This window comes from Physeter macrocephalus, chromosome 1 (assembly GCF_002837175.3).
Source record: "Physeter macrocephalus isolate SW-GA chromosome 1, ASM283717v5, whole genome shotgun sequence".
Lineage (NCBI taxonomy): Eukaryota > Metazoa > Chordata > Mammalia > Artiodactyla > Physeteridae > Physeter > Physeter macrocephalus.
In genome coordinates, this window is record NC_041214.2 from 100,543,861 (window position 1) to 100,567,920 (window position 24,060).

At 40.6% G+C, this 24,060-nt stretch overlaps 1 protein-coding gene across 4 annotated transcripts in view; it reads right to left on the bottom strand.

Annotated features, from left to right (window-relative positions):
* SIDT1 (SID1 transmembrane family member 1) overlaps positions 1-24,060 on the bottom strand; it is an 87,202-nt gene that overhangs the window by 62,668 nt on the left and 474 nt on the right. The gene's annotated exons all lie outside the window — the stretch shown is intronic.

Consider the following 24,060-nt stretch of genomic DNA (forward strand, 5'->3'; position numbering starts at 1 on the left):
CTTCCCGGCCCGGGGCACGAACCCGTGTCCCCTGCATCGGCAGGCGGATTCTCAACCACTGCGCCACCAGGGAAGCCCCAGCCCTCAAAATTTTGATTTAAGTTGTCTTGGGTGAAGCCAAATTATGGAGGCTTCAAATGGCAGGCTGAGGAGTTTGAATTGGGCCGTCAACACAAGATTAGGAGAATAAGCCCAAACAGAAAAAGAAAGATGTTGATGTGCTTCTCTTCTTATCTGAATATAAATGCTAAATATACAAATATCTTAAAAAAATACTTACAAGTGCCTCAGTTGTTAACAAACTTTAATTTTGGTTTGGAAAATCATTCTGTGCTTCAGACCAAAATGTTATTGCCACATTGTGTTAAAGTCTAGCAGATGGCCTGATGCTCCCCCAGCAACAGATACTATAGGGGCTGAAGTGTCTTCTCTTTGCCCTGCTCCAAGGCATAGATCAATCCCCAACACTAAATGCTTTTTGATATCAGCAGATCCGTGGCTTCTTCTGAATACATGTGTCACCCCAAGGATTGAACACTATCATGACTGTTTAAAAGACAGGAAATTGAATTGTGCCCCTGGATCTAGATGGTTTTGGTGTTTCCCTTCAGTTTTTTTTTTTTTATAATACTATAGGCAATAGAAAAAAGACAAAGTAAGAAAAAGTTGATCTTTCGTATGAGATTTTTTTCCCCCTAATGAATTTAAGCCCTAGTGTTCTCTTGAAAACACCTTATTAGGGGAAAGAATTGAAGCAAGAAAGGCTTTGCAGTGAAACCCTGAAGATCTATGACATGTTCAAAATGGAAACTGAGAGGCAGCAGAATACCATGGGAATCATAGATTATTAGTATTTGGATATCTTATATCATTCTTGATTAAGACACTTAGTTTTTTAATGTTAAAACCATCCAAGAGTAATTTATAATTAGATAAGAAGTGCTTGCTCACAAAGGGAGCATTTTCTTGTGCCTGTGCTCTACATGTTTCCATGGAAATTATGCTGCAGCTGATCATTGCCAACACCCTGTCTCTAGTGCAGACCTCTTTCCTAAGCTCTGGTTGTTCCACAGGCACCTCAAACTCAACCTGTCTGAAGTGGCACCTGTCACTTCCTTCACCCGTGTAACTTTCATTTCTTATGAATTTCCTTGCTTATTGAATGGCCTCACCACACAGCCATTATTCTGAGCCCGAGTCATCCTTGATTCCTACTTCTGTAGCATTCTCCATCAAGAGCTCATCAAGTTCTACATAGTGTTCACACCCAGATCCTCCCCTCCCCCACCAATGACACTCCCAGTCCAGTCCTTTATCACTGTGACCCTCCCTGACAGCACCTTATCTAGTCTTCTTATCCCCAGGGCTATATACTCCCTCAGATGCCACTTTCATCTTGGCATTCTCCTGCTGAAAAGGCCTTCAGTGGCTCTGGGAATTTTCAGATTTTCCTCCAAAGGAACAGGAATAGTATTTTTATGACAATATAGAATAGAATAATGAATGCTCATGTACTTATCCAGCTTTAATAATTATTAAAAATTGTACCATTGTCTTTCATTTACACCTTCCATTTTCCACACACATCCCTTTTGGATTATTTTAAAGTAAATACCAAAGATCATACCTTTTCATCTGTAAATATTTCAATCTATACCTCTAGGGATAAGGCCTCTTCTTTTTAACATAACACATTACCATTATCATACTCAGTAAAATTAATAATAGTTCTTTAAAATCACCCAATATCCACACAGTGTTTGAATTTCTTCATTTGTTTAAAAAATTGTGCTTTTTTCAGTTTTTAAATTTTGAGTGCAAACAAAATCCACATATTGCATTTGGTTGATATGTGTTTTGAATTTCTTTTAATCTAAAGGTAACTCCCCCGCCCCCGCCTTTGGGCATTTATTTGTTAAAGAGAGCAGCTCACAAAGCAGCAGTACAAACCTGAAACACCCACATACTAGATTTTGCTGACTGCACCCTATGGTGTCATTGAACAGGTTCCTTTATCCCCTGTGTTTCCTGTAAACTGGCAGTTACAGCTAGAGGCTTGACTAGATTCAAGTAAATACATTTCTCCATCTTTTCCTTGGATTTGGAATTAGTCAAGAAAGTTTTCACCACTCCAGGTTACTGAGGCCTGTATTTTCTTCTAGTACTTTATACTTCTAGTATCATATTTATAATACTTAAATCCCTATGCCTTCATGATTAATACTAAATATGGTATGAGGAATGATTTTAATTATACCTTTTTTTTTTTATATGGCTCTCCAGTTGTCCCAGCACCACCTATTAAGAAGTCCATCTTTTCTCCACTGATTTGAATTGCTCTGGGCTTTTCTTGATTACTGCCTTCTTCTCTAGTTTCTTTGCCTGCCAGTCCCCCACATGGCCAATTACTTGCTGTTTCTCAAAAGGGCTCTGTCCCCAGTGATTGGCCTTTCAATATCCTTCTCATCCCTAAAGTCCTTTTTTTGGGATGTCTTCCCTGATATGTCCCCATCCCATCATATAAGTGGGTGTCCCTCTCTTGGGGGGGGCATGTGGCCTCTGATTACCTCTATACAGCATATTAATACCACTGTGAAATAATAGAAATATATATGGCCTTTGCCCCCAGTTCCTGGAACAGAGCTCCTAAAACCCGTGTATTTTTCTGAGTGATAAAAGCACTAGTGGCATATTTTGTTCTAATATTTGGTCTTATTCCTGACTCCTGACAGAACTCCTAAATCCTTTGGAATTTTCTGGGTGACAAGAGTCTCTTTTGTTCTAATGAAGAGACTCTTGGTGGGCTCCTGGATAACTTCAGTATGGGAGCTGGTCACCCAAAAGACCTAGCCATGATTAGAAGATTGGAACTTTCAGTTCTACCTCCATCCTCCAGGAAGTGGAGGGGGCTAGAGATTGGGTTAATAATTGATCATGCCCAAATGATGAAGCCTCCATAAAAATTCCTAAAATACAAGGTTTGGAGAACTTCCAGGTTGGTGAATGCATCCATATACCAGGAGGATGGAGCAACCCAACTCCATGGGGATAGAAGCTTCTGTGCTCAGAACACTTTTGGACTTTACCCTATGCACCTCTTCTATATTGCTCATCCTAAGTTATATCCTTTTATAGTTATATCCTACTATAATACTATAGTAATCTAGTAAATAAACTGTATTCTTGAGTTCTGTGAGCTGCTCTAGCAAATTAATCAAACCTGAGGAGGGGGTCTTGGGAACCTCTGATTTATAGCTGTTTGGTCAGAGCATAGGTAACAGCCTGGACTTGAGATCAGCATCTGAAGTGGGAGGTAGGCAGTCTTGTGGGACTGAGCCTTAACCTATGAGATGTGATGCAAACATCAGGTAGACAGTGTCAGAACTGGATTGAATTGTAGGATACCCACCCACACAAAATTGCTTAATGTGTGGAAGACCCATAAATCTGATGTCAGAAGTACTGGATGAGTAGAAGAAAATAGAAGTTAGCTTTTTCTACAGACAACCACAAAACATTTTTTCATGCAGTCAAATTTATTCCTTTTTTCTTGGTCATTTTTAAAAATTGAGATATAGATAACATACCACACAACTCACTCTTAAGTTGTATAATTCAGTAGTTTTTAGTATATTCACAGAGCTGTGCACCCATTACCACTACCTAATTCCAGAATATTTTCATCACCCCAGAAAGAAGCCCTGTACCCATTACCAGTCACTCCTCATTTCCTTCCTCCCCCAGTGCCTGGTAACCACTAATTTAACTTCTCTATGGATTTGTCTATTTCACATAGGATATTTCATATACGTGGAATAATGTAATATATGCTCTCTTGTGTCTGGCTTATTTCACTTAGCATACAGTTTTCAAGGTTCTTCCATGTTGTAGCATGTGTCAATACTTCATTTCTGCTTATTGCTCAATAATATTCTAATTGAATAAATATACAACATTTGTTTAACCTTCAGTTAGTGGAAATTTTGGTTGTTTCTACGTTTTGGCTATTACAAATAATGCTGCTATGAAACATTTGTAAACAAGTTCTTGTGTGAACATGTGTTTTCAATTCTTTCTTTTTTTAAAAAAATTTTTATTGGAATATAGTTGATTTACAATGTTGTGTACAGCAAAGTGAATCAGTTATTCATATACATATATCCACTCCTTTTTTTTTTTAGATTCTTTTCCCATATGGGTCTTTATAGAGTACTGAGTAGAGTTCCCTGTGCTTTACAGTGTTTTCAGTTCTTTTGAGTGTATACCTAGGAGGAGAATTGCTGGGTGACATGGTAACTCTTATGTTTAACTTTTTGAGGAACTGTCAAAATGTTTTCCAAAGAGGTGCATCATTTTACATTCCAGCAATTTACATTACCAACAATGTAAAAGTTTCAAATTTCTCCATATCCTTCTCAGCACTTATTATTGTCTGTCTTCTAGATTGTAATTATGTGGGTGTGAAGTGGTGTCTCATTGTGGACGTGGACCTCTCAGTATTCTAACATTTAGTTTACCTGCCTGGCTCTTCTGCAAAGCTGAAAACTTCACCTTAGGCATCTCTGGTGCTGGCAAAATGAATTAACTTAGAAGCAGGCTCACTTCTGAGGTTCATAACACAAACACCAACTTACAGCACATGTGTTTAGAGCACACTTTTGTCTGGCTTAAATCTATAGCAGTCAGAACTGAGGTAAAAACCTAAGGAAAGCTGTGAACTAGGCCTGCTTCATCTTTTGCTTGTCTGCTTCCCTTTTCGTTACCTAGGCTGCAGTCTTCTCCTTCCTTCTTAGGTACTTAGTTCCAGAAGGGATTTCCCTCCTTTTTTTTTTTTTCGCATGTCACTCTAAGGCAGTGATTCTCAAATTTTAGTGTGCTTTTTTTAGCATTTGAATCTCTCAAACCCAGCATCATCATTTCTGATTCAGCAGATCAGGAGTAGAACTTAAAAATAATGTGTTTTTAACAGCATGCTAGGGGATTCTGATACATGTGGATTGGAGCCCACACTTTGGGAAGTACTGTTCCAAAGAAACCATCTAGTAGATGGCCCCACTTGTCAGCAACTTGCCAACTGCCCATTATTATGAGATGCACAACCGTGAGATCACCAATGTCACTACCACGTCTGGAAGCTAGTGTGTCTGGTGGGGCTGAAACTCGGCCAGCAGGAAGGGGGTCTGCTGGGAGCAGAGCAGGGCAGATTGTTACTCCACTCCACTCTTTATCTCCATACTCTTTTATTCCTGGTCTGGCTCTTGTAACCCACTTAGGTTTTTTTTTATTATTTAATAATGATCTTACTAATTATAATTTAAAAAACTCAGAGATACTGACATAATAAATTGCAAAAAAATATATATTAGAGTGGGAAATAGAAAACACTGGGCAGTTTTTCAAGATGAGCAGATAATGCACCACCCCTGGGAAAGGATAAAAAGCCCTGTTCAAATGTTGCTTTGCTTTTCCAGAGGCCAATATGCAACTGAGAAAGTTGGATTACATTTGCAGCAGTGAAGTAAGCCATGTAAAGCCAAAACTAAATGAAGGTATTGACAATACATAAAGGACCCTGATACCCTGTAACAGACTACTGGTCTTTTAAAAATTTAATTTAATTTATTTTTTTAATGCAGCAGGTTTTATTAGTTATCTATTTTATACCTATTAGTGTATATATGTCAATCCCAATCTCCCCAGACTACTCTTAAGAGCCAAGATTTTCCCTCCTGTTGCTTCTTCCTGTTGTCATGACAACAAGAGCACTTTTATTATATATATCTTGTTCTCTTCCTATGTTACTACAAGCAGGGAATTGCATTATAACTATGAGGGAAGAATTATTTAAGTACTCCCATCTCTGATATTATATAGATCACAATTACAAAAGGTCTTAAAGCTTAGAGAGTCCCTTTTTAATCTTTTAGAACATGTCAGTAGGGAAAAGTTCAAAATTACAAATAATAGAGTTCTGTTGCAGAAAGAGGGTGAAAATGAGTTTAATTCAAAATCTAGTTTGGTTTTGCTAAAATAATGAGACTGTAGGCTTTATTGGAATATCAGATTAAGAATCAGAGATTACTGGTTTCCATTATTAGGCACACCATTGTTTTCTGGTGTGATCTTGAAAAACTGATTCCACTTGTAAAATAGCTACCATAGTATCTGCTAATGGTTCCTTTTCCTCGTGTTACAAACGTTATAAAACGATTTATTTTACAAACAAATACAAATGTTATTTGTTAAATGTTTTAATAACCCTGTTATGTTCACTGGGTGTGTATTTTGGGGGTGTTTACGTTCTTTGGTCCTTCTGTCTGTCCTTCCTTCCTTCCCTCTTTCCTACCCTGCCATGCTCCCTCCATCATTCATCAGTTACTGAGTCAGGTGCTAAGGATATACTAAAGGGAACCCTGTCCTTGAGTAGCTCATCATCTAGTCAGAGAGACAGATGGTGTTATCATCAAAAGCATAATGTGATGATATTATAGTAGCAATGTGAGCAGGTGCTGTGGGCCCCCAGAGGACAAAGTGGCTACCCATGTGGAAGAGTCAGAGTAAAAAACACAGAAGCTAGTCGGTTACTTCCCAAGTTATAGAGAAGTTGGGATTGTTCACATAGGTCCTGCTGTTGCCTGCCTGGCGCACATGACCTTGACTCATGGCGTTAGAGAACCTTGCATCTGGGAAGGTACTCAGGGAGATCATCTAGTCCAGAGGTTCCATTTACAGAGGAGGAGCCCGAGACGTAGAGGTGATATGACTTCTCCAAGGATGCTCAGCTATGGAAGAATCATTACTAGAACCCAAGCTTCTTGCATCCCAGTCTCCACACAATGCTTGGTCAGATCATGCTATCATCACCATTTTGAATCCCTTACTCCACTGAACACCATTGTGGATGTAGACTTCTACTGTGACATCAAGAAGCTATATAAACACCATAAATGAAGGGAGAGACAAGCCATAGTATAGGAGATGTTATTTGTACATATGTAACAGACAAAATATCAGTATTGTGAATGTATAAAGAATCCTGAAAACTCATAGAAAAACACAATAACCCAGTAGAAGAATGGGTAATGGATGTAAACAGCAACTGAAGAGAAGAATGACCAAAGAACATGTGAAAAGATGAGAATACTTTACACTCATCAGAAAGGTAAAGACTCAAAAGTATGACAATACCACATTTACAAGGATGGAGGGAAATAGGGAGGAACTCTTGCATGTTGCTTACGAGAATGTTATTCGGTACAACCATTTCAGAGAACAAGCTGGCAATATCTACTAAAGCTGAAGGCGACTTCACATTACATCCCAGCATTTCCACTCCTGAGTTTACACAAAGTCATGAATAAGAATGAAATGAAATGAAGTAGACTATGGATCAGGGTGGATAACTCTGAAGAAGATAAATTAAGAGAAAGAGTAGGTTGTATGATCCTATTTACATATACTTTGTAAACAAGCAAAACAATAATATCTGTCTATCTTTCTACCCATCTATCTTTAGTAAAATAATATTTATCTTTCTATCTTTAGTAAAATATATATACATGGAATTAATAAACACCAAATTCAAGACAATTGTTTTCAAAAACTTGGAAGGATCTCAGACTTAACCCCAGTTGCCACAGTTTCTTAGATATTGATAGAAGGCCCAGACTCCTGGGTTAGAAGCAAGTACATTATTAGTCTGGTCACAACATAGGCAGAAAGCCTGCCTGAACTTTCCCCAGAGAGGGACACCATCTCTGTTTTCTGAGGTGTTCACTATACAAATGTCCTTGAAAGAACAGTGTAGAAAAATGTCAGTCATTGCCTTCCTGTAAAATGTGCAGAAATCAAGAGACCTATGAAGAACTGTCTCCCTAAAATGGTTACTTTGGGGGATAAAGGAAGAGGATGGGTGGAGGTAAGTAGGGAATTATAATCGTCTTCTTGTTTCGTAAGCTGAGTTGTGGGTACAGTGGTGTTTGTTATATTATTTTCTATACTTGTTTATATGTCTGAACTATTTCATCACCATCATCATCATCATCATCATCAAGAAGCCGTGATGTGCTGGCGTTTGTGTTTGCCCACTTCTGAGCAACAAACCTCATTTTGTACATTTTATACAGGTTCTTTGTTTTTGTTTTTGTTTTTGGCCACGTGGCTTGCAGGGTCTCAGTTCCCCGACCAGGGATTGAACCTGGGCCACGGCAGTGAAAGCGCCGAGTCCTAACCACTGGACTGCCAGGATATTCCCTGTACAGGTTCTTTGCTATTCAAGGAAGTGGTAAACAGTCTCCAGAACATACTCTCATATAGTCTGTCCTTACTAGTGCTTGACCTGCTTGTACTCACTTCACCGATTACAGCCTGCCCACCTCCCCACCCACCTTGCGCACGTGCAGCCAGCTGGAGAACTTTACATTGTCTTTGGTCTGATTAACATGACTCATTTCTCCATTGCTCTTCCCTGGAAAAGAAATATGAAGATGAAGCTAGTACTGCACTGGACAGTAATGTGCCAGCCTAGATTCCGTGTTATTAGGTGTGTGAGTTTCCTAGGGCTGCCGTAAGAAAGTGTCAAAAACTGGGTTCTTAAAACAACAGAAATATATTCTTCCACAGTTCCAGAGACTAGAAGTCTGAAATTAAGATATCAGCCAGGCCACGCTTCCTCTGAGGCTCTGGGTAGAATCCTTTCTTGCCTCTTGCTGCTTCTGGTGGTGATGATCGATCCTTGAGGTTCCTTGGTTTGCAGCTGCATCACTACAACCCATGCCTCTGTCATCACGGTATTCTCTCTGTGTGTCTGTTTCACATTCTGTCCTATTCTCTGTGCATGTCTGTGTCCAAATTTCCCTATTCTTATAAGAATTTCAGTCACATTGGATTAGGGCCCACCTTAATAACCTCATCTTAATCTGATTACATCTGCAAAGATCCTACTTCCAAATAAGGTCATATTTACAGGTCCCAGGGGTTAGAAGTTCAACATATATTTTGGAGGTGGGGACATAAATCAACCTATAACATTAGATCTGTAGAATTTTTAAGGAATAAAGCCATTCAGGTACAGATCTGTACCTTTCCCTGACCAGCAGCTTATCTCCAACTTGTACCCACCTGCCAAGAGCCTTCATGCTGAATGAAGGAAGGCTTGCTGGGAGAGTCCATTATGTGACTGTTGTATGAAAACAGCTGCCCCGGAGCGAAGTGGCCTTGCAATTCTGAATCCTTTTCTTATTAGAGGCTGGAAAGTCCTAGTAAATGAAGCATTTCATCCCACAAGTTTTGTAACTACTGCAGGGAACTGAGCTGCTTTAATCACAGGTTATACTTTTTTTTTTTTAAAGATAAGCTTTAAAGTAATTCCTGTAGTTATTGATGAGACTGTTTAAAATTCTCTCTGCCTGATGTAGCCTTGGAAAACCATCGTCTGTAAACTTATGCTATAAGGCAGAAAGATACATACAACTGGATTTTATTTCTGGCACTACATCTACTATCTGGGTGACTTTGGACATTCTCAGTTTCCTCAACTGTAGAATGGGAACAGTAACACCCAAAATATCCACCTCCCTAGACTATGGGTGACCTGTGTTTTGTGACCTGCCGAGCACCAGGCAGAGCAGAAAGCAGAACTGTCCCAACCGGGCTCTGGGTTGGGGCAGTGCTTTTCCACTCCCATGCGTTCAGCAATCAATCAGTTATTGACTGTCTTTTTTCCACGTGTGGAGACACATTTATAAGCCCAACTGCCCCCGGGCAGAGGAGAAGGTTATGCAGTCCATCTCACATAGGATATTAATTTCCTTTCACAGCTTGGCTTCCAGCTTTCCTGGAACAGCTCGTTCATCTCATCGAAAAGAGCAGTTTACCCCTTGGGAGCTATTTATTCCCTATTCTTTTAGATTCTTAGCATTACAAAATGAATACAATTCAGAGCACTTTCCTAAGAATCATGCTTTACAGACCTCATCTCACCAATTTCATTATGCCAACAATAATCTGGACAGAAATACATTTATATACTCTTTCCTCTTTTGGCTTATGATTTAAATTTTATTTTAAATATTTCAATTCCAATAAAAACATGGGAAAACAGTGAAGAGAGGTGTAATAATTGACAGGCTAGGAATATAGAACAATACACGGTCTAGATTCTAGGTACTTTAGGATGAACTTTGTTCATTCTATAAATATTTGACTCCCCACCCTGTGCCAGGCATTGTTCTGGGCATGGGAGATACATTACTAAGCAGTGTGGACATAGCCTTTTGCCCTCACTGAGATCACAGGTTTACACATGGAATGCCAATTCAACAAGCAAGTGCATTAATATTCAAGTTGCTGTGGAAGTGCATGGCACAGACTTTCCAGGGAATATCTTCCTAAAGGATGAGTAGGAATTAACCAGAAAAATGTGGGCAGAGCAAGAGAAATGTCCAAACAAAGGGAACTGTGTAGCAGACATAAGGATGGAAAGAGAGGAAGGAGGGAAGGAGGAAAAGAGAGAGAGAGAAGGCAAGAAGCGAGTTTGAAAAATTAAGGGGAAAATCAGTTTGGCTGAAGCCTGAGGTGCATGAAAGACCATGATAGTCCTGAAGAGTCTTAAAGTCATGTTAGAGAGGTTGAGGCTTTACTCTAAGGACAATAGAAAGCCCTTGGAAGGTTTTAAGTGCTACCACCCCATTGCTATGGCCATCCCTGGACACCCAGTGCTGCCTCTCTTGCTGCTGAACAACTGCTTTCCTGCGTCACTGGCTCCCAAGTCAAAGTCTGGGGAAAGCAGGTCTGATTGGTAGCGCCGAGGCCACAGACCGGAGCCTGAGCTTGGTGGGGTTGGGAGGGGTGTGTTCAAGACAGCAGATGCCTGCTGTTCTGCTTCCCTAGTGGAAGGAGCTCTATCTCCAGCAGAGACTCATGAAATGAGGAATTTCCCCAAAACATATAGGAATGGGATTCAGATACTGGGCAGTTAAAACATGGCCAAATTCCACTACATTTGGAATCCCTTTCACATGCCACACCAAGACTATCCTACAGAACAAATGTTCTATAGAGCACACTTTGGGAAATGCTGTGATATTTTTTTCACAAGAATTGAGGTCAAATCAGGTATGTCCTGAAGACCCTGACTCGCCCTAATCTGGCCATTTAATATCATAAAACTTAAGGACTGTACTACCCAATTTAGTGCTCAATTACATCATAGTTTCATGTTTTGTAATATTTGCTAATTGTTCCATGTATTTGTTTTGTTTCTCTTTGAGGACTTTATCTGTGACATTATTTGGAGTCGAGCACGTATTTGACACTTAGTACATACACTACAGTTTCTGTTTTCATATGAGCGGAGGTAGTCCAGCTAAGGTTGTAGCTTTCAACAAGTCCTAAAAAAACACCCCAGGATGTCAGGGAAATGGCTGTTCTGAATTCTTCAGCATTATTTCTACAGATACTCCTTTCTCTCCATTTGTTTTCTTCCTGTGGGACCCCTATTATGTTGATGTCATAATTGGGTCCGCCCTCCCAATTTCTTAATTTTTCTCTTTATATCCTACATCTCTTTAGGTAGATCCTCAACACGATCCTCCAGTTCTCTAATCCGTTATTCATTCTAACGTCCAACCCGTTGCTGAGGTCTTTATGTAAACAGTATTATTTTTTAAATCTGGGATTTCCCAGTTGCTTCATCTTTCATCTTTACAGCTGTAACCTGTTTCATTTGAACAACATCCTCCTATCCACATCTCTTCCAGGATATTCACTTTGCTTATCATGAAGTCTTATTCTTCCTGTTCATTAACTCTGCTACATCTGGTAAAGGTCATTCACTTTGACATTTCTCACGTAACTTCCCTCTGTAGATCTGTTGTTATTTTCTCCCATGAGCTCTGATTCCCTGGGCTATCAGCTACCTAGGGTTGTAGTGTGAACTCCAGAGGGGAGGAGCTAAATGTGAGGGGAGTTTAGGGAAGAAGAAGGAACTGGAAGGGTGGAGAGCCTCTGAGTTGACCATGCCCCTTTTCACCCCCCTCCAGCGGTGCAGGCTGCCCCCGCATCTAATTTTACTTCTACCTTCCCGCCCCTCGCGTCCACCGCCGCCCCGCCCCACTGTTTCTGCTCCCATCCTAACCTGCCGGCGTCAGACCTGTGAAGGGGCCTGTGGGAAAGCAGGGACTGCTGAGGGTCAGCAGGTCAACAGGCACAGTGGTTACCCTTCTCCACGCCAGCCTCCACAGACATTATCCCGCGAGCCAGCCCGCCCTGGGTGGGTGCTGCTTGTTTCCTCCCTCCTGATGATGACGAGGCAGGGCAGGCAGCAGTACACCTGGGCCAAGCTGAGGGAGGCAAAAAAGCACCACAAGAAAGCTCTCCTCCAACCCATTCCCCACCCATGGCCTCTTAGACTGAGGGTGGCCACTTGCCTCTCACCCCAAGAGCTGACCATCTTCTGTCTCTCCAGGCCTCTCCCAGACTTTGCATTAGCTCCTCTGGCCTACTGCCCTCAGTCTGGCTTGAGGCATCTCCAGCCTTGGCTCCTGGGAGAGAGCCAGGGTCCTCTGTTGGTTCACCAACCTCTTAGGTATCGGAGTCTGCTCATCCCTGTGTGTGATTCCTTTTTCCTCTTTATCTTTCCTGTCTTTTTCTCTCTATTTCCTGCTTATATTCCTTCTCTTGGGAGGGAGAAAAAATTATACAGAGGTAAAAATAATTTATTTTATGGTTTGAGGCAGAACACAAGGATCTACTCCCTGGATTTTATTTATATGCTGAGTGATTGCACTGCAGGCATGTTTCTTCTAGAGCTATTCTGAGGCCTACTTAATTAATGCTCTAAGGAAAAACACTGCAAAACTGCGATGATTGTCAGAGTTATGATCTAATGTTTATCAGTTGTTTATTTCTGTAGTGGTATTCACTGCCAGACTGGTGCCATTTATAATTTTAAATAAGTATTGGCAGGATATAAGTATTACCTAAAGAAAACTGCTTTCTTTTTTTTTTTTTTTTTTTTTTTTAGCGGTACGCGGGCCTCTCACTGTTGTGGCCTCTCCTGTTGCGGAGCACAGGCTCTGGACGCGCAGGCTCAGCGGCCATGGCTCACGGGCCCAGCCGCTCCGCGGCATGTGGGATCTTCCCGGACCGGGGCACGAACCCGTGTCCCCTGCATCGGCAGGCGGACTCTCAACCACTGCGCCACCAGGAAAGCCCGAAAACTGCTTTCTAAACAAGACAAAGCCAATCATCTGCAAACAGCATCGTCTTCAAAATCTTAAAAGAAAATTTCCTGGGACTAGCAAAAACGGCCTCAGGGAAGGCCATATTTCAGAGACACAGCTATTTCTAATCATGGAGTAAACAGTGTGGCCAAGATGATATATATGACTTGAATTCTTCTCTGGTGCTCAGGTAAGATGTTCCTCTTTAAATGGGCAAAGATAGCCTGCAGTAGCCCAGATTTGCTCCCTTTGGTCCCTGATCACTTATGTCTGGGTCCATGTAGCTGTCTTCCAACAAATGTCCTAGCTAGAGAACACCCCATGAAAACTTTTGGTGGGGTTGATTTGGGGGCTGCCCAGCATCCAAATGCCTTGCATGTTTTAGAGGAACTTCCTCCCCTCCACCCCACTGTGTGAGTTTTGTGGGAGGCAAGGCTGCCTGTAGATGCCATAGGGGCCACAGGTACAGGACCCACGCTCGGAGAGGTGGATGCTCCCACTTGGTACTTTCAACGGTGATTAAATGATACAAAGATGAAGGAAGAGTTTAACACTCGCTGTCAATGGTGACATCAGTAGGGACCATGACAACAGGGCCCAGGGGTGACCATGTCTAATGACAGAGGAGGTGGTAGTGCCTAGGTGAGCATCCTGGCCACAACATTTCTGCTGCATGACTGTTGTTATAATTTCTTGCAGTGTATTGTCTCTTGGTCCCCATAGTGTGAGCTTAGGAGCTCAGGTTGGGTGCTATCCAATATCCTTCTAGTAAATTCTTTTTCTCCTTATTTTAGCCAGTTGATTTCTGTTGCCTGCAGCCAATAACCTTGCCCGACCCCACACCCTCTTTCCTTCTCTGTCTACTTCACTTATAGCCCACAGCTAACTTGAGCCTTACTGTCCACAGATCTCCCCAAACCACCTCTGCACACCCAGACTTCACTCTGTTTGCCTGTTTCCTTATCCCCCACTTTTTATCCCTTTATTACCCAGATAAACATTGTCCTTCTCCTAGAAACCTATAATTCCTCCACTCTGGTGAAGACGGTGCAGGGAGAGAGTGGGGACGAATACAGGATTCCTTTTTTGCAAGTATTAGAGAGGATAAAATAAAACTGTGAGCATTTACATGCGAATTTTGGGGGGAGCATAACATACACCCCCGGTTAGACAAATTAAAATAGTTGTGAGTCACTTCGTCCACAAAAGGGCAGTTAGAGCTAAAGGGACAGAAAGAGTCAGTCATTCCTGTTTGCTATGGCTTATCTTCATAGCTATTTAGTGGGGGTCCAGAAATACCAGTTCTCAGAATTAATACTGCCCTAGAGGAACATATAGGTTAACTGCTTAGGTCTCCAAGCCGCCCATGTCTGGCACAAAGAAGGAACCCAGCGTTAATGACAATAAAGCACAAAAGACATGAAGACTGGTCCACAGGATGGTGGGTGCCTGGGGCTCTGTGAAACACTGAAGGAAATCTGTCACATTCACCATTTTCCTTAGTGTCAACTCTGCTTGCCTGACTTAACACAGGCAAATGGATGCCTGGACGATCCATAGAGGAAAAACAGAAGTGAAAATCCTCTTGTTTCAACTTTCAGTAACTGTAAGGGAGTCAGACATAAAGCTCTTAAACTGTATGATCAAACAACCTGACTGTGGAATTATGACTATGGTATTTAAACATTTTTATTGTTGTTGATAAGCATAACAGATGTGCTCTTGTGGGAGGTTTAGTAGAAATATTCTGAGGAAATGTCCTCAGGAACCTGAGTTATGTTCCTGGCTTTGCTTCAAACTAGTTATATAATTTGGACAAGTAATTAATTTTACCAGCTCAGTTTTCTCTCCTTTTAAGAGAGAGGAGGTTGGGTAATTTAAAAGGTCCTTTCAGCTCTTAAGTTTAAAATACAATTACCTCTTTCTTATGGTTTTGAGGGATATTTTGTTTCTTTATTGATAGAAAAAATAGAAAAAACATCACAAATGCAAGCCCAATGACACACTTCTGTAGCTAAGCAGACGTGACAAAGAAAATCTTGTTGACATGAAAAAAGGAAATAATGGTACATGAAGTCAAAACAAATATATACTGATTGCCCAAATAATGTATGCTCTTCATCCTTCCACTGTTGCTGTTATTAACATTCTATAGCAAAACCTTAAAAATTGGGAGACCGGCTCTGAATCAAGAAGGAAGGAACAAAACATATCTCCTGAGATGAAGAAGAAAGAATATTTTGCCAGTAGCAAAGCTTCAAACGACCAGAGAAGAGAAAGAACCTTGATGGACTGACAGTTTTCACAGAAGACTGGAAAGACAAAAGGGATGGAAGAAGCAGAGAGACATAAGATACGTAGTAAAAAGGAGCAACAAGAGAATGGTAGAGATCGGAGATGGTGGTAACAGAGGGGAAGGTTGGGAACAATGAGCCCCAAATAAAGAGTTGCTTCAAACTCTTTAGTCCAGGATAGGCTATAAATGTATACACACATACACAGTACTATAATACTAAAAATATAGGGTGGCCTTTTCAACAAATGGTGCTGGAACAGCTGGCTATCATATGCAAAACAAAAACAAAAACAAAACAAAAATTCTAGACAGAGACCTTATACTTTTCACAAAAACTAACCCCAAATGAATCATAAATCTAAACGTGAAATTCAAAACTATAAAACTTCCAGAAGATAATATAAGGAGAAAATCTAGGTGACCTTAGATTTTACGGCAAACTTTTAGATACAACACCAGAGGCATGATCCATGGGGAAAAATTGATAAGTGGTACTTCATTAAATTAAAAAATGTCTGCTCTGTGAAAAATGCTATTAAGAGAATGAGAAGACAAGCCCATAGACAAGGAGAAAATATTTGCAAAGCTTGTTTCTGATAAAGGACTGGTATCCAAAATCTACAAAGAACACTTAAAATTCAACGATGAGGAAACAAACAATCCAATTTAAAAATGGGCAAAACGGGGCTTCCCTGGTGGCGCAGTGGTTGCGCGTCCGCCTGCCGATTCAGGGGGGCCGTGTTCGCGCCCTGGTCTGGGAGGATCCCGCGTGCCGCGGAGCGGCTGGGCCCGTGAGCCATGGCCGCTGGGCCTGTGCGTCCGGAGCCTGTGCTCCGCAGCGGGAGAGGCCGCAGCAGGGGGGGGCCCGCATACCACAAAAAAAAAAAAAAAAAAAAAAATGGGCAAAAGATCTGCAAAGATGCCTCACCAAAGAAGATATACAGATGGCAAATAAGCATATGAAAAGATACTCAATTGTATATGCCATTAGGAAACTGCAAATTAAAACAATAAGATATCGTTCTACACCTATCAGAATGGCTAAAATCTAAAGCACTGACAACCCCAGATGCAGATGAGGATATGGAACAACAGGAACTCTCATTCATTGCTGGTGAGAGTGCAAAATGGTACAGTCATTGTGGAAGTCAAGTTTGACAGTTTCTTATAAAACTAAACATACTTTTACCGTATGATCTAGGAATTAAGCTCCTTGGTATATACCCAAATGAGATGAAAACTTATGTCCACACAGAAATCTGGACCCAAATGTTTTCGGCAGCTTTATTCGTAATTGCCAAAAATTGGAAGCAACCATGATGTCTTTCATAGGTGAATGGATAAACAAACTATGGCATATCCAGACAATGTAATATTATTTAGTACTAAAAAGACATAAGCTATCAAGCCGTGAAAAGATATGGAGGAACCTTGAAGGCATATTGCTAAGTGAAAGAGGCAAGTCTGAAAAGGCTACATGCTGTATGATTTCAACAATATGACATTCTGGAAAAGACAAAACTATAAGGAGAGTAAAAAAAAAAAAAATCAGTGGTTGCTAGGGTTTGAAAGAAAGGAAGAAGGGATGAATAGGTAGAGCACAGGGGATTTTTATGGGAGTGAAATTATTCTATACAACTCACCATAATGATGGATATATGACACTATGCATTTCTCAAAACCCATAGAACTGTACAACACCAAGAGTGAACCTAATGTACACTGTAGACTTTAGTAAATAATAAAGGCCAATAAAATATCAATATACACCAATATTTGTTCATCATTAGTGTACCATGCTAATGCAAGATATTAATAATAGGGGAAACTGTGTGTGAATGGGGGAGGGTGGGGAGAGGATATATGGGAACTCTGCACTTTCTGCTTAATTTTTCTGTAAACCTAAAACTGCTTTGAAGAATAAAGTTTTGTTAAAAATGTGTACATATAGGGGACAGTGAGGAAGCAAACAAAGTCGAAAATCTTTTTCAGCCAAGGTTAGGCAGAGGAAGAGGTGAACTTTTATCTACACTCTTAAATGTCCACAGTATCAAGTGTAAGTTCCCAGGTAGCCAAAGGATGTTTTTTACTCAGGACAACATGTTACTTGATGATGTTAGATAAACTTTAATTTTGCCACCATTTTTGGAAATTAAGTATTTTATTCAAACAATTAAGAGTCTAAACAAAACATAGGTGATCTTCACTTTTAAATAACCAATACTTTCATAATTACCTAGTGATGCCCCTGGCCATCCTTGGGATCAGCTGTAGAAGGCTGGGTCCAAAATAAAGTTCCTTAAAATTATGGATTGAAAACTAGCTCCTCAAAACCTTTTCAGTGGTCCAAATAGAGAGAAAATTTCCCACTTCTTGGGAGCTGTGACAGGGAAGTGGATTCCTACAGCTTTCTTATCAGGAAAGAAAACTTATATTCAACTTTCTCTTGACACATTTTTCACTATAAGACAACTTCAAGCCAGCTTTACTCTTCTTGTTAAACTAACTGAAAAATCCCCTGTTGAATCTTGTAGCAAAATTAACATCTGCATATAACTTCTTCCCAATAGTAAAATCAATTTCTTTGGCTATTACTGCCACTTCAACTAAACTGAGGGGATGAGGGGAATAAGAATTTGAAGTAATTAATTATTACAGCAAATTAATTTTAATTAATTTTATTAATAACATTTACTATATAATTTAAATTTGCTATATAACATTCAGCTTTGCTTTTCAGGAATGGAGCACTATCTTTTAACATGTAAATCAACTGCTTCTCCTATCTAATTTTTACACACATTCTTATATATAAAAACCAAAGGATCTTAGGCTGAGGACTTAATAGAATACAATGTTATTCTTATTGCTGACCTTGGGTTTTAAGCAAAATACAGGTCCTTAGGTTTTGTTTTGGTTTGCATAGCCAAACAATGTACTGGGAAACCTCAAAGTTTCCATTTTCAAAACGTCCAAGTAAAGAAAAAAAAAATCAATGTTTATAATTTTTTTTTTAGCAAAATAGAAAAGACTGTGATTATATTGTCTGGCAGCCCATGATGTATTTGATACTTTTCTTAGCAAATAAGCAGAAAGGATGGTGAGGCCCCAATTCCAATAGCTCATTAGATGTGCCTTTAAATCATGAACGCACCATCTTGGTGTGTTGACATGAACTTCAGTCAGCTCCAGCATTAAACAATTCAGGAAGAGCCGGCTAACATACTCTGGGGTGCTGCATGGCAACGTGTAATAATATCAGCAGGGTGTGGTTACTTCTATTTGAAATAAAGAAAGAAATGGCTGGCACTTCTAGCAGCAAAGAGGTTTCACAGTATCTTCAAGTCCCTTGGTCTTTAAGATTCAAGCTAACAGTGAGGAATGACATAGGAGACACATCAGGTAACACATTGAAACCAAATCAGGAAAGGCAGAAAGGCTGAAAATCTCGATGAACTGTATAAGAACCTAAAACACCCTGTCAGAAGGGACCATCACAGCAGTAAAATCTACACAAAACAAAATAACAACTGAAAAACCAAACCCAACACTACAGCAAGCTTACAGACATGGCACTCAGCAAGAAACAAAAAGGAATTGAAAAACAAGTTCAGCACAAGTAGCAAAGGTAGAGGTCCATTGTACAGTTTAGCATATGATTATCAGGTCAAGGCAGGCAGAAGATGGTCCCTCCATAAAATCAGACTCATAACTGGAGTAATGTCAGCCCCTAAATACTCTTATGACATGTTGATACTCTTTTTTCAGAGCCACACAGGAAAATGTGAGAGGTGACTCTACGGACTGAATGTTTGTGTCCTCACGTCCCCAAATTCATATGCTGAAGCCTAATCCCCAGGGTGATAGTATTTGGAGGTAGGGCCTTTGGAAGTTAATTAGATAATGAGGTTGGAGCTCTCGTGATGAGATTAGTGCCCTTATAAGAAGAGACAGGAGAGAGCTGGCTTCTCTCTCTGCTCTCTGGGCCACATGAGGACACATCTGTAAGTGCTGTTTACAAGTGAGTAAAGTGAGTGCTGGAAGCCAGCTCTCACCAGATACAAGTCTGCTGACACTTTGATCTTGGACTTCCCAGCCTCCAGAACTGTGAGAAATCAATGTTTGTTTTCTAAGGCACCCAGTCTATGGTACTCTAACAGCCCGAACTGACTGAGACAGTAACCAACCACCCAGGTAATGTGCTAATGAGATGATTCTTCCCAAACAAGCACCAGTCCAGTTCAGTAAGGAGATGCGGGAGGACAGCAGAGGAGGTTTCTCTGCCTCATTTTGTAAAGAACGCGGGGAGAGTACATATGACATGGAGAGAACTGAGGCTATTGCATCAACATTTTTAATTCTTCTAAGTAGTAATGTATACAGCTAGAAGTTACCCCTGGAATGTTCTGTTCATGAGAACTGGATAGGCTTTTTCAGTCTGGATCTGACAGGCTGGTATAACTGATTCTAGATACTGGTTGATATTAATAAAGCCAAGATTTGTTCCTTAGGCATAGACAACTATATGTTCATTAAAAGATAAATGCCTCAGTTTAATAAACAAAATAAAAGAAATAAGTCCAGAGAAATATTTCAAATTCAAAAATCTATGGCAAACAATGAATTCTGTCACTGAAAGCCTCAGAGAAGACGTCTTGCTGGGTCATGGTTAGATTTTTATTTAAGGGCTTCTTATCAGCATCTAGCTCAAATCTACATCTTATTATTGTCGCCACGTGTCTCTACAAGAGTATTCTCATTTCCCAATAAACCTGCTTTTATGCCCTCTGTCCCAGTCAAACCCATCCCTGACAATCTTCTCAATAAGGTGATTTCCTTCTAGTTTGGTCCCAGCCCTTGACACAATGAAACCCTACGCCCCTTGAAAGGAGTCTCCAGACACTGCCCCTCCAGGGACTGAAATGAACCACGATCTTGCCTGACCTGTACCTTCAATCGTTATTTTCATTATCCTTCTTTAAACCATTCACTCCATTCCTTCAGTGATTTTTCTTTTAACGGCAACTTCATATTTACATTACTCTCAGCCTGGAAGGCATGTGAGACTTTTCCAGGTGCTAGCTTAGCTAATTAGCATGACACATTTGGCTAAATAGTTCTCCAAGACAGCGTTTGGTATGGAAGATGCAGTGGCTGACAGGAGAGGTTAGGAACAAAGTCTCCCACAGCGGTTTCCTCTCTGAACCAAAGCCTAAACTTAGAATAGTCTTTCTCCTCCAAGCTGAAGGAAAGAGAATGGCAAACATACCAACGGCTTGAAGCGAAAAGGAAAAAAGATTAAAACGAAAAAAATTAGTCTTTTTTTTACCTAAACCGAATTCTTTTTTTCGTTGTTTTTTTTTTTAAATGAACTTATCCACATTGTTTTAATTTTTCTTCCTTTGACAGCATTATAATCAGTATTTGCAGACAGTGTCTTTATATGAAACATCCGGTGTAATGTTAATGATGATTAGTCTTTTCAAAAATAAAAATCTTTGGGCTTCCCTGGTGGCGCAGTGGTTGAGAGTCCGCCTGCCGATGCAGGGGACACGGGTTCGTGCCCCAGTCTGAGAGGATCCCACATGCCGCGGAGCGGTTGGGCCCGTGAGCCATGGCCGCTGAGCCTGCGCGTCCGGAGCCTGCGCTCTGCAGCGGGAGAGGCCACAACAGTGAGGCCCGCATACCGCAAAAATAAATAAATAAATAAATAAATAAATAAAAATCTTTAAATAAAATGTACTTAATTAAATTGAGAAAAACTTGTGTGAAGTCAGATTTCTGGAGAGCTGCTCTCTGGAGAGCTAGATGCTACATGAAAATTAGGAAATAAAATTTATGTTCATTGGAAAAGAAATGGGAAGCATTTGAAAAAGAGTTCAGGAAAGTCTTTTTATAATGCTCTGTAGTGTGAATTTAATGATTTAATGTGCTACATGTCCATTAGTGCCAATATAAACACTGTTATATGTATTTCATTCAATATTTTTCAGTTTTCCAATTAAGAATACACCTATGTCTAAACCAAATTCTTAGTTGCACTGAAGACAGGTAGATGGGAAACGACGTGTGCAGGGGAGAGAGCCCTGACCAAGACTTTGCTCGGGTTAAAGGAAAAAGATTCTGCTCTTGGGCTCATAGCTCTTTATTTAGCAGAGTTCTTTAGTGAGTTTGGGGTTGGTCATGGAGGCAAAACTGCTTGATGTGAGAGAATAACAAAAATTTAGAGACTGAGAGGCCAGCATTTGGGGTGAGGGGTGGCCAAGAAGATGGTGACAAGCCAGGACCTGAAAAATAGTGCCACCAAACTGATATTTCTCCTGGTGGAGGAATAGCTGGTAAATTGTTATGACAGTGTTGCTTAGATTTCTGGTTTAATCTATCACCTACTCTGTGCTGTTCTGCAATTCCCTTATGTTACTCCAAACCTTCAGTAAAATTCTGCTATATCCAACAGGATTGTGTTCATGGTATTAGAAGGAGGGGGCGCTGGTCTCCAACATGAGGCAAAAGGGACCAAGAAGAGAGGAGGCCATCAAGAGAAGGAGAATAATGGTTTGGATGGGTAGGTCAGAACAATGCCATTTCTGGAGAAAGCAACTGGAATACAGGACTGAAGGGAGAGAAGGGCAATTTTCCAAAGTAAATTGATTGAGGAGTCCACTGTCTTATTTGCACATTAAAGAGAAGTTTCAGAAGGCTGTAAGATTTGAGGACATCTGGTTCATATTATTGCATACTGGCATTAAAATAATTAAAACACTTGAGTTTTCTGCTAGTCCTAAGGTTTCCAACTATATTTCTCAGACTAGTAAAATTTAGGGACTGTCAGCTTTTTATTGTATTATGCAGAGATATTTTAAAAACTAATTATCACCATTGTTTCATAAAATAAAGGGCATTTTAACAAACATACAGGCAAAATGGAAAGAGCATAATCTCAGAACAATTTTTAAAATTTTGTTTTTATCTGAAATGATCTCACATTCAACCTACTAAAAAGTATATTTTATTTAGGTTTAGCTTAAAGACTCCTTAAATCTTTTTTCAACTATTTATTCATTTTTTCAGAAACATTAGTAAACCTGTTATGTGCCAAGCACTGTGCTAGGTACTAGGGTATAGAGATGGACGTGACTCTGCCCCCATCCTCAATATCTCACAGGTTTCTGGGAAAGTCAAGTAGGTGACCCTAACTGCAAACAGTACAACGTGTGCTGAGGTAGAGGAACTCACTGAATACTGCAGCCAAAAAGGTCCAAAGAACAGTAAAAAAGCAGTCACTCTATCTCTAAGCAGCAGTGTAAGAAATACTAAAGCCTGATGTAGGGTCTTACTTTGCACACATCATTTGAGTTTCCTTACCAATGATTTAGGGGGAAACTGGCAGTACACCCCAGAGATCATGGGGTTTTTCAGACATTTATTTATTCTGAGCCAATAACAGGGCTGGGAACACACTTCAGGTGCAATGTCAGCTGGTCCATACAGCACACAGAACTGGAAAAGGTGGGTTACAAGGAATGTGGGGAGTAAAAACTGACCCTCCCCCCACTTGTCTACAGTGGAATGGCTCTGCACACAGCCACTCTGCTTACTTCAGGAGTACAACTTAAAGGTCAGCGAGGGACAGGACAGGGTAAGAATATGGTGACATGGTCCATGGTGAAGACCAAACTTAGGATCTGGTGCCAGACTGGAGATGGTGCACTTGCTCAGTACACACACTTGGGAAATGTCTGGGAGTGGTGATGGGCACACTGGTCCCTCTTGGCTAAATACTACCCCAAGCTACCAGGTTTCTGAGTTTTGATCGTAAGTGAGAGTTAGGGAGGCATATCATGGTATCCCAATCATCTGGTTCTGGAATTTCCCCAGTGAGTAGGGAATGCTGGCATAGTAAGGGATACATATACATTCATACATATGTATACATATATATACACATTCATTCACATACATTCCTGGGAAGAAGATCTAGAGGCAGGTACACTGGGGAGTTTTCTCTTTTCTCTGTGCCTCCTATTAGAGGGGAAAAGCTAACTGTATGCGTTTTCTTACATTATACAATCAGAGTATATGTGTCAAAGGGGTAGTTGCTGGAACAGTCCTTTCCTTCCCTTGTCTCACCTCAATTTTTGTCAGAAATAGGTCTAGAACTTTCACTCAATTATCCATCCTTGTATAAAATCAAAACCTCTATAAATCGGCTGATGGCTGCAGTTCCAATATCTTTGGCCGGGTCTTCTGGCTTCTCTGAAGCACAAACGTGTGACAACGGTACAGAAACGCAGGCAGTGACTCTTGAACACACTGAGGTTCTGCAGCTTGGTCCGTTCTCACACATTCCCATTTTAGATTCTGAGCAGCTCTCCCTCCCCATGCGCTATGAAATAGAAGTCTGGCAGAATCATCCAAAAGAGATGAGGTTCCTTCCCCGCCGGGGCTTAGGAACAGAGGTGCGGTCCTTTCCCTCCTCAGCCTTAGAAATCGTGACCTCCCTAGAGAAGGGCCCAGCAGGGGGCCAGGACCCGCAGACGG